Source organism: Peromyscus leucopus, chromosome 5 (assembly GCF_004664715.2).
Source record: "Peromyscus leucopus breed LL Stock chromosome 5, UCI_PerLeu_2.1, whole genome shotgun sequence".
NCBI classification, from domain to species: Eukaryota; Metazoa; Chordata; class Mammalia; order Rodentia; family Cricetidae; genus Peromyscus; species Peromyscus leucopus.
In genome coordinates this window covers 30,173,221-30,181,451 of record NC_051067.1, presented here as the reverse complement: position 1 = coordinate 30,181,451, position 8,231 = coordinate 30,173,221, and the positions used below count along the sequence as shown (strand labels likewise).

Here is an 8,231-nt window from a genome sequence, read left to right as displayed (position 1 = left end):
TAAAATCTATGAAATCAACTGAGATGTAGGTAAAGGAAGACTAAAAAGTTACATCATTAAAATGTTTTTATTAGAAAAGGAAGTCTTAAAACAATAAACTATAATTCAACACTAACAAATAAAGAAAAGGACAGGGCCACCACAAACAGAAGGAAATAATAAAGATAGGAGAAGTCAATGAACCTGAAAATAGAAAACAAAATCCTAACTTTTATTTAAGAGATCAGCAACTTTGATAAATTCCTAGAAAGACAAAGCAAAAAAAGGAGAAGATAGGGATTATCAATATACCTTATTCATGTGGTATGCATTTCAAGTAGCCTAGTTAATGCTTGATACCTCAGGTAGTACAGAACTATTACTTCTCTCTCTCTCTCTCTCTCTCTCTCTCTCTCTCTCTCTCTCTCTCTCTCTCTCTCTCTTCCTCCCTCCCCTCCTCTCTCAAGTTAACTTATAATTTGTTAAGTTAGTTCTAGTAAGATGCTAACAGTAATAAAATCTAACAATACACCACAAAGGCACATCATCAGCTTCTCTAATTCTGAGTTTAAGAAAGAACCATTACCAACAACATGAGGTCTTCAGCTTATAGACCCACACAAGCCTTTTCAGTCTCTATAATTTTACAGTCTGGTTCCCCTTAAGAAAAAAAAAAATCTACTCTTATCTTTCTATCTATCTTTTTGGTCCTGCCTCTCTGGAGTACCCAACCAGTCAGTGCATGCCATGACAGGTATCCATGTAGTCAGATGAAATAGTTTCAGTCTGTAAAAAGAAAAAAATTCCCTATGCTTTACTTATATATCCCTCTTCCCCAAAAACTCTTGGCAACCACTGGCCTTGTAGAATCTCCATATTTTTCCCTCATTGAGGATGTCATATTTGAAATTATATTGTGTAGTTTTTTTAAGATTGAATTCTCTTAGAAATATACAAAAAACACACCAAATTCTTTAATTCTAAAATTCATTCTAGTGCTAAGTAGTATTCTGTTTACTATAGCTATTGAAAAGTAACTCATTTAAGTTTTGGAAATTATGCAAAGCTGCTGCAAAAATTCAGATACAGGACTGGGAGAGATGGGTAAGTGACTGTTCTTGCAGAGGACTTGGGTTTCAGTCTCAGCAGTCACATAGTAGCTCAGAGCCATCCATAACTCCAGTTCCAGGAAATCCGATGCCCTCCTCTGACCTCTATGAGCACCAGGCATAAAAGCGGGTGCATAAGCATGCAATCAAAACACTCATACATATAAAATAAACCCTTAAAAATTAATTCAGATAGAGGGACTGGAGATATGAGTCAGCTGTTAAAAGCACATACTGCTCTTATAGAGGACCCGTTTAGTTCCCAGGCCCACATTAGACAGCCCACCTGTAACTCCAGCTCCAGGAAACCTGATGCCTTTCTGTGGCCTCCTGGGGAATCTGCACTCATGTATACACATTCAAAAACAACAACAACAACAAAAATCTTAAAGAAAACCCTTCAACAAGCTTGCAAACAAAATGGACCTGAATTCAATTCCCAGAACCAGTGTAAAAAACCTGGCCATGGTGATGCCAATGCCAGAGATGCAAAGACTGGCAGGTTCTTGAGGTTGACTAGCCAGTCAACTTAGCCTACTCCACAAGCGAAAGGTAAAGTGAGGCCCTGTCTGTTAAAAAAGAGGGGGGTGCACAGTGAGAGGGAGATACTGGAGGTGGACTTCTGGCCTTCACATATGTGCAGTTTTGCACACACACAACCCCCAATAAACAACAACAACAAAAAACCAACTTTGGTACATGTGTTTGTACGTTAGATTTATGTTCACTTGGGTACATAACAGTGTGTGAAACTGCTAAGTCATACAGGAACCATAAAAGTAACATTTTACATTCCTTACATTTGTGAATGTTGGGGATTTGGCCATTTTGAGTACTTTACGTCAAAGTTGAGTTTCCATAATGTCCTATGACATTAAGCATCTTTTTAATGCTTATCTGCATGGTGAGGTATCTGTTAAAAGGGCTGTGAATTTTCTTAAGGTGGTGGTTGTGTGTCTGCTCTCCGTCTCGACTATCTTTTGACAATAAGTGATCGTGTATTATCGTGCAACTTCTTGACACCAGTTAGTAACACTTTTTTTTTTGGCTTGAGATTTCACAATTACCATTCTAGAGGGTTACAAAATAATCTCGTCTTCCTCGACAGCCCGCCGCGGCGGATGAACGATAATTTCTTCGCCGGCTCTCCATCTCGGGGTTTTCCGGCGGGCCAAGCTGACTCCGCCCTGACCGAGCAGCTAGGATCACCTCTATTTAAGGGCTCTCTCGGAACTAGCTGGAAAGCAAGGCACAGCTGCGATTCTTTCCGCGGGGAGGCCTCCGGGATCGACGTGCGAACGCGGCGTGCCAGCCAGGCGGAGCTCACACGGCCCAGCTGGGAGGCTGGCACCCGAGCGCGCTTCACCGCCCCGGGGCGTGAGCAGAGGCGGAGACAGAGGCGGAGGCAGCGGAGTGCCGCCCCACCCGGCGGAGCTCGGTAGAGGAGGACGAGCGGCCCCCGGGGCGGTCTCGGGAACGCGGGTGTCGGTGCCGCTCACCTCCCGGGCGTCGAACGGCCGCGCGGCGCGGGTGTTCCGCGGCGGCGAGCCTGGCGCCGCTGGAGCGCCGAGCTCGGTCGCGTCCTCGTCAGGGCCCAGGAGCCGTCCTGGCCGGGCAGCCACGGCGAGGCGCAGCTCCTGAGACCCACCGCCTGTCCTTCCTCACCTAGGCCGGGGGACTCGGCTGAGGGAAAGGAAAGTAACCCCGAGGTAAGTCAGCGCCGAAGCTGCGGCGGAATCCGCCGCTAGCTTTCCTCAGCGGCTTGCTTCCCGGAAGGGGCGGGGGCCGCGCGATTCCAGCGCGTGGGCCAGAGGGCGGGCCTGGCTTCCGGAAACCCGGTAGTGGGCGGGGCCGCCGGCAAATCCGGAAGTCGAAAAAGCGCGGCACTTGCTGTCAGTCTTCTAGCGGGAGGTGGGAGCCTTTCTCAGCTGGTTTTAGCTCAAGTCGCGACGGAAAGTGGACATCGGCGCCGTGGCCACGGTTATGGTGTGACTGTAGGACAGGTGTTTCTCTCTTGCTATTCTTTTGGTGGGGGTGATGGGTTATTGACGTGTTAGTGCGCTAGCAAGGTTACGTAAATATTCCTGGCCCTACCAACCCTTCACAGAGTTATTTCTGGTGTACTTGGGGCAGCAGGAGGTTGCAGAGCAATCAGTAGCTCTCATCATTATCTCAGAGGTGATCTGGCAATTGAGTGATCCACCACCTCAGCGAGAGAACAGTGGCAAATATCCAAGATTTCTCTGGTCCTCAGTAGCATTTGCTTTTATGGATTGCTGCAGATCCTCTCTGGGTTATGAAGAAGATAAGCCACATCCTCTTCACCTAAGCGTTGAATAGAGAGAACCTCCTGAGGATGGATGGTTTGGTCCAAGGTGATTCATTCATTGTCTCTTGCAGGCCATTTGATTTCCTTGCTCCTTTATTTGTGGCAAAGAGTGAGGCTATTTTAATCAATAAATTCCACACAACTCCATTAGTCTTTAGAATGCTATTAATTCTTTCTTAACACATGAAAACTCAATGGCAGCATGAACTTTGAGATGTAATGACTTAGTCATGTACTTTTGTAGCCACTGGGAAGACACTACTAAGGCTCTCCTGTATACAAAAAATGAGAACTAGCCCTGTTTAAAATGAAATTTGTTTGTATTAGTGAAAAACAACAGTAACAATTACCAACTTTAATTTTCATTTTTCTCTTTCTTTCCTGTTTTGAGCCTCATATATAATGTTAAGCCTTCAGAATTGTATTAAGAAATATGCCTAAGGTAACAACTTACAAACTGGGCATGGTACTGTTATTTATTAATCTATGACATGTTAATATCACCAATAGAATCTGGGAATTGAATCGGAAGTACAGCTTCCCACACTTTGGTTGGATATTATTCTGGCAGATGTCGCTTACTATAAAGACATTGATAATACTGATCTTGTTTGTTTGTTTATTTGTTTGTTTTGTTTGTTTTTCAAGACTGGGTTTCTCTGTGTAGTCCTGGCTGTACTCACTCTGTAGACCAGGCTGGCCTCAGACTCAGAGATCTGCCTGCCTCTACCTCCTGAGTGGTGGGATTAAAGGTGTGCGCCACCATGCCTGGCTGAGACAGAGTCTCTTTATGTAGCTCTTAGTGTCCTGAAGCTAATTATGTAGAAGACCAGGCTGGCTTTGAATTCCCAGAAATCCACCTGCCTCTGCCTCCTTGGTGCCTGTATTAAAGACATTTGGTCTTTGCATCTGGGGTGTTACCAGCATCTGGAGTTTTCAAAAGATAAGTTATTATTTGCCTTTCTAGAAAAGTAGCATTATTAGAGAACTGAGAATGGAAGTCTGAGAAAAGGGGTAAGGTTTGAATCTGTTCATTGCAGGTGAAGCAATTAACCTCAACTTTTAGTTTCTTTATTTGTAAATTGAAAATAGTCCCGATAAGGTTATTTCACAGGTCACAATGTGCAAATGTATTTGATCATGCTTCGTTAAATTTTATTCCAACTTTGTCTTTGGTTGGTGATTTGATTCCTTTTTCATTGCCCTGTTTGGAGACAAAGCACAGGCTGTTTTAATTAAAGAACCTTGGAGATGGCTTCTGATCATGTCACATACCTGAGTAAAGTCAGAATTCTGTTAGGGAAGAAGTGGGCCACAATAAGCAAGTGACATTCTCTCATTCTCTGTCCCCTGCTCTTATTGTACATGATTGTCATTGAAAAATTAAGAGAAAATTAATTGGGTTTAAAGGGAGTCCAGCCATTACAGGGGGCATGTGTTTGTATACACACACACACACACACACACACACACACACACACACACACATTTCCTGAGACAGGATCTCACTGTGTAGTCCTGACTGGCCTGGAACTCATTAAGTAAGCTTGAACTCAAACAATATTATATAACGTAGACCTATTTTGCCAGGGTTAATTTTGAAATTTCTTGGAATTTCTGATTCGTTTCAGTGGGAAATTTTCACTTCTCTGTGGTTGTGCATTGATAATCATTTATCACAAAGCATTAGCAAACCCCATTCAAAAGGACATGATATTAGCTGAAATTAGCTATGACTTGCAAAAACAGGTCAACATGCCTGTTTTGATTATCTGGCTTTCTACCTTACATTCAGTGTTTTTGAAATCCTTGATATTATAGAAAATGTAATTTAAAAATATAAAGGTGAGCCAGGCATGGTGAGCTACAGCTGTAATCCCAGCACTCCAGAAGCTGAGGCAAGAGGATCACAAATCTCAAGCCAGCCCAGGCACACAGCAAGACCCTGACTTAAAAGTATAGAGAAGAAAGTAAACATTTCCCTACAGTGTAACTAAGATGCTGGTGAATATTTTGGTGGTGGATATTTTGGTGGTGGATATTTTGGTGTCTTTCCCTATGCCTTTTTCCCTATTAAATTGCCATATAATCTATTTTATAAATACTTTAAAATCTGTTTAACTATATCCTTTATTCTTTAACAACTAAATAGTTCTTTAAAAGTTTTTTTAGGTACTTAACAATTGTTTGCCACGTTTGGTTCTGGTAGGCACTGGGGATAGTGGCCAAACAGGTTTTTTGGTTTTGGTTTTTTGCCTCTGTAAACTTCATTAGAAACAATTTTAAAATATCTGTTTGAGGAGAGAAGTCCAACTCTGTAAATATCTCAAAACAGGAAGTCTTAAGATGGGTCCTCCAGGAAATGAAAGTGCATGGACACCTGGCAGACCAGCAACCTCTAGGCTTCCTGACTAGGATTTAAAATACTGTGGCTGGGGAGGGGCGCACATCGTGAGCTGGGGAGACTAGGCAGGTCCACATGCCCTAGAGCATCTATAGGAAATAAGGAATCGGGCCTGGAACACATGTTAACATCTACCCCTTCTGTCTTCACACTATCCCAATTTTATTTTCATAGATTGTTAGTTGCTGGGTAGTCTCAATTCAGTGTATCAGTCTTAATTCAACATGTAAGCCAGTAGCACTCTAGGGCTGCTTTTCACTCAGAAGAGAACATTTTCTTGGGGATAGCAGAGCTCTTCGAACCAGCCTTTACTTCTATGGGAGATGGCCATTGTAGTTCCATCCCTTCTCATTAAAGACATCATGTTGGAAGTGCTTTTTGTACACTTGGAAATGTACCTGTGTACCCAGGCCCAGTGACACAGTGGGGTTCTCAGAGCCACGGCGTTGATAAACATAAACAGCAGGGCTAACTGTGGCCATAGCCATTAAGTGGGCAAATGTATTTTCATGTGTTATTTTCTCATACATTCCTTGCCACTTCCAAGATGAGCTGTCATTTCCTTTCACAGATGAGGAAATTGAGACTAAGTAAGTTCCTTAAAGTCACAAGGCACATGAATGACTTCTGCTAGCAAGCCTCCAGCACCTCCTCGCTCCTCCTCTGCCTTCCGCCTTCCTCTGGGCAGCCTCCTCTCCTTGCCTCTGCCCCGCTGCCAGTCTTCTTGCTTGGCAATGCCTGAGACATGGAGAAGATCATTTGTCATGTCTGTCTGATATCAGTTGCGCTGTAATCCTGGTGTCCTCTTGGGAGCCTCTGTACAGTGTAGGAGATTCGCTTACCTAAGCGTTCTGCCACAGGCCACTAGACAAGATCACAGGCAGCCCATGCTTGTAAGATATTATCTGTTCCTTGAATAACTTTAAGATAAAGACTTCTCACCTAAAATATCAAAAACTGTTAACACAGTGTTAAGAGGACTCCTCTGTACTTTTAATGCCATTGACTGTCTTAGGTCTTCAGAGTGTTTTCCACTCTGAACAGGAATGACGGAGCCCTTGGGAAGAGCCTTTACTTCCATGGGAGATGACCATCATAGTTCCACTCCTTCTTATTAAAGATGTCACCTTGGATATGCTCTTTGTACACTTCTTAGGCCTCCTGGATTTTCTCTTTGGTCACTATTTCACCTTTTAAGTACTCATTAAGAATGTACTGTAACCCATAAACTACTTTCCGTCTCTTTCTATTTTACCTTCCTTATTTTGGAGTTTTCTGTCTTCTTTTCCCAGCATTCAAAGTGGGAATAAAGTTTGCTTGTGTTGAGTAGCCATTGTTTGTAACAAGACTGGTCATTGCAGTTGTATGAGTGGGTGGTCAGGAAGATGTTGAACCCAGCGAAGCTGCCACACTCATCCTGGCACTGTGGCCCCATGCCTCCCCTCCAAAGCACTCTCCTTTAAGTCCTCATTCTGAGAAACACGGAATGCCACTCAGCAGAGATGAGCATGTCTCTTAAAGTCCTCATTCTTTTTCACATCTTCCTATTCAGAGTGTGTTATTCTCTTTAATAGTCTTCCAGTCCCTAATTTTGCTCATACTTACTTGGGACATATTTATTTCCTAGTATTACTTAATAGACTAGTTACCCGAGGTTCTCACCCAGTGCTTAGTACTGTTATGTACACAGGGTCTAGATCATAGGGAATTTGTGTTATTTATACTTTGGAAAGGGAGTTTATGGAAGTAATCATGGGAGAGGACAGATTCTGTCTAGCCTGCCTTGAAGGGTTTTTTTTTTTTTTTTTTGGCTTTAACCTTATAATCAGAAGATGACCTCTTTGTACATAAACATTCTTAGTTTGGAGAACCCTGCCCTAAAGAGAATGGCCAGGATCATCTGAAATCAAAGCCCAAACTGATTTGGAGGTGGCTCAAGGTTATGAGTTCACAGAGAATCTTTTTAAACACCTCATTCCTGGTCCTAGACACATGTATTCATGCTTTTTATTTTTTCTAGTCCATCTTTCCACTGAGAAGTAGTATGCCGAGGAGGTCCAGTGACAGGAAGGCCTCATTCCAGCCCTCTTACATTGAATACCACCCCTCTCCTCATCTAGGGCCACACTGGTACAGTTGCCACCATGTGAGGCATTACTCTTGTCCAGTGTTGAGTCTGCTTTTTGTTCCTGGAAATTGGCCTTTTCTACTATATACTAAACTCTGAATTTCAGTGGATGCTCGAATTATGTTATCTGACATGCATAGCTCTTTGTGGCAGAATGTTTTAAAATTTATCTAGTGTTCCATGTTGCCAGAAATGAAAGGTCCACTGGAATAAAAGTCACAGTCATCTGTAACTCTTAGCTGAGCAGCTCATATTACAGATTATACTTATCCTCAATAAAAA

General features: G+C 42.9%; 1 protein-coding gene across 3 annotated transcripts in view; it reads left to right on the top strand.

Moving 5' to 3' along the window:
• The first annotated feature begins 1,500 nt into the window (after window positions 1–1,500).
• The window catches only part of Ripk1 (receptor interacting serine/threonine kinase 1), a 33,185-nt gene continuing 26,454 nt past the window's right edge, over window positions 1,501–8,231 (top strand). Inside the window, exon 1 of one of the 3 annotated variants that reach the window (XM_028881299.2) lies at window positions 1,501–2,797. The gene's annotated coding sequence lies outside the window, so the exon portion shown is untranslated. Of the gene's footprint in view, window positions 2,798–2,933; window positions 3,092–7,581; window positions 7,968–8,231 lie in introns of those variants that run through there. The other 2 variants (XM_028881317.2, XM_028881322.2) reach the window with 2 other exon arrangements.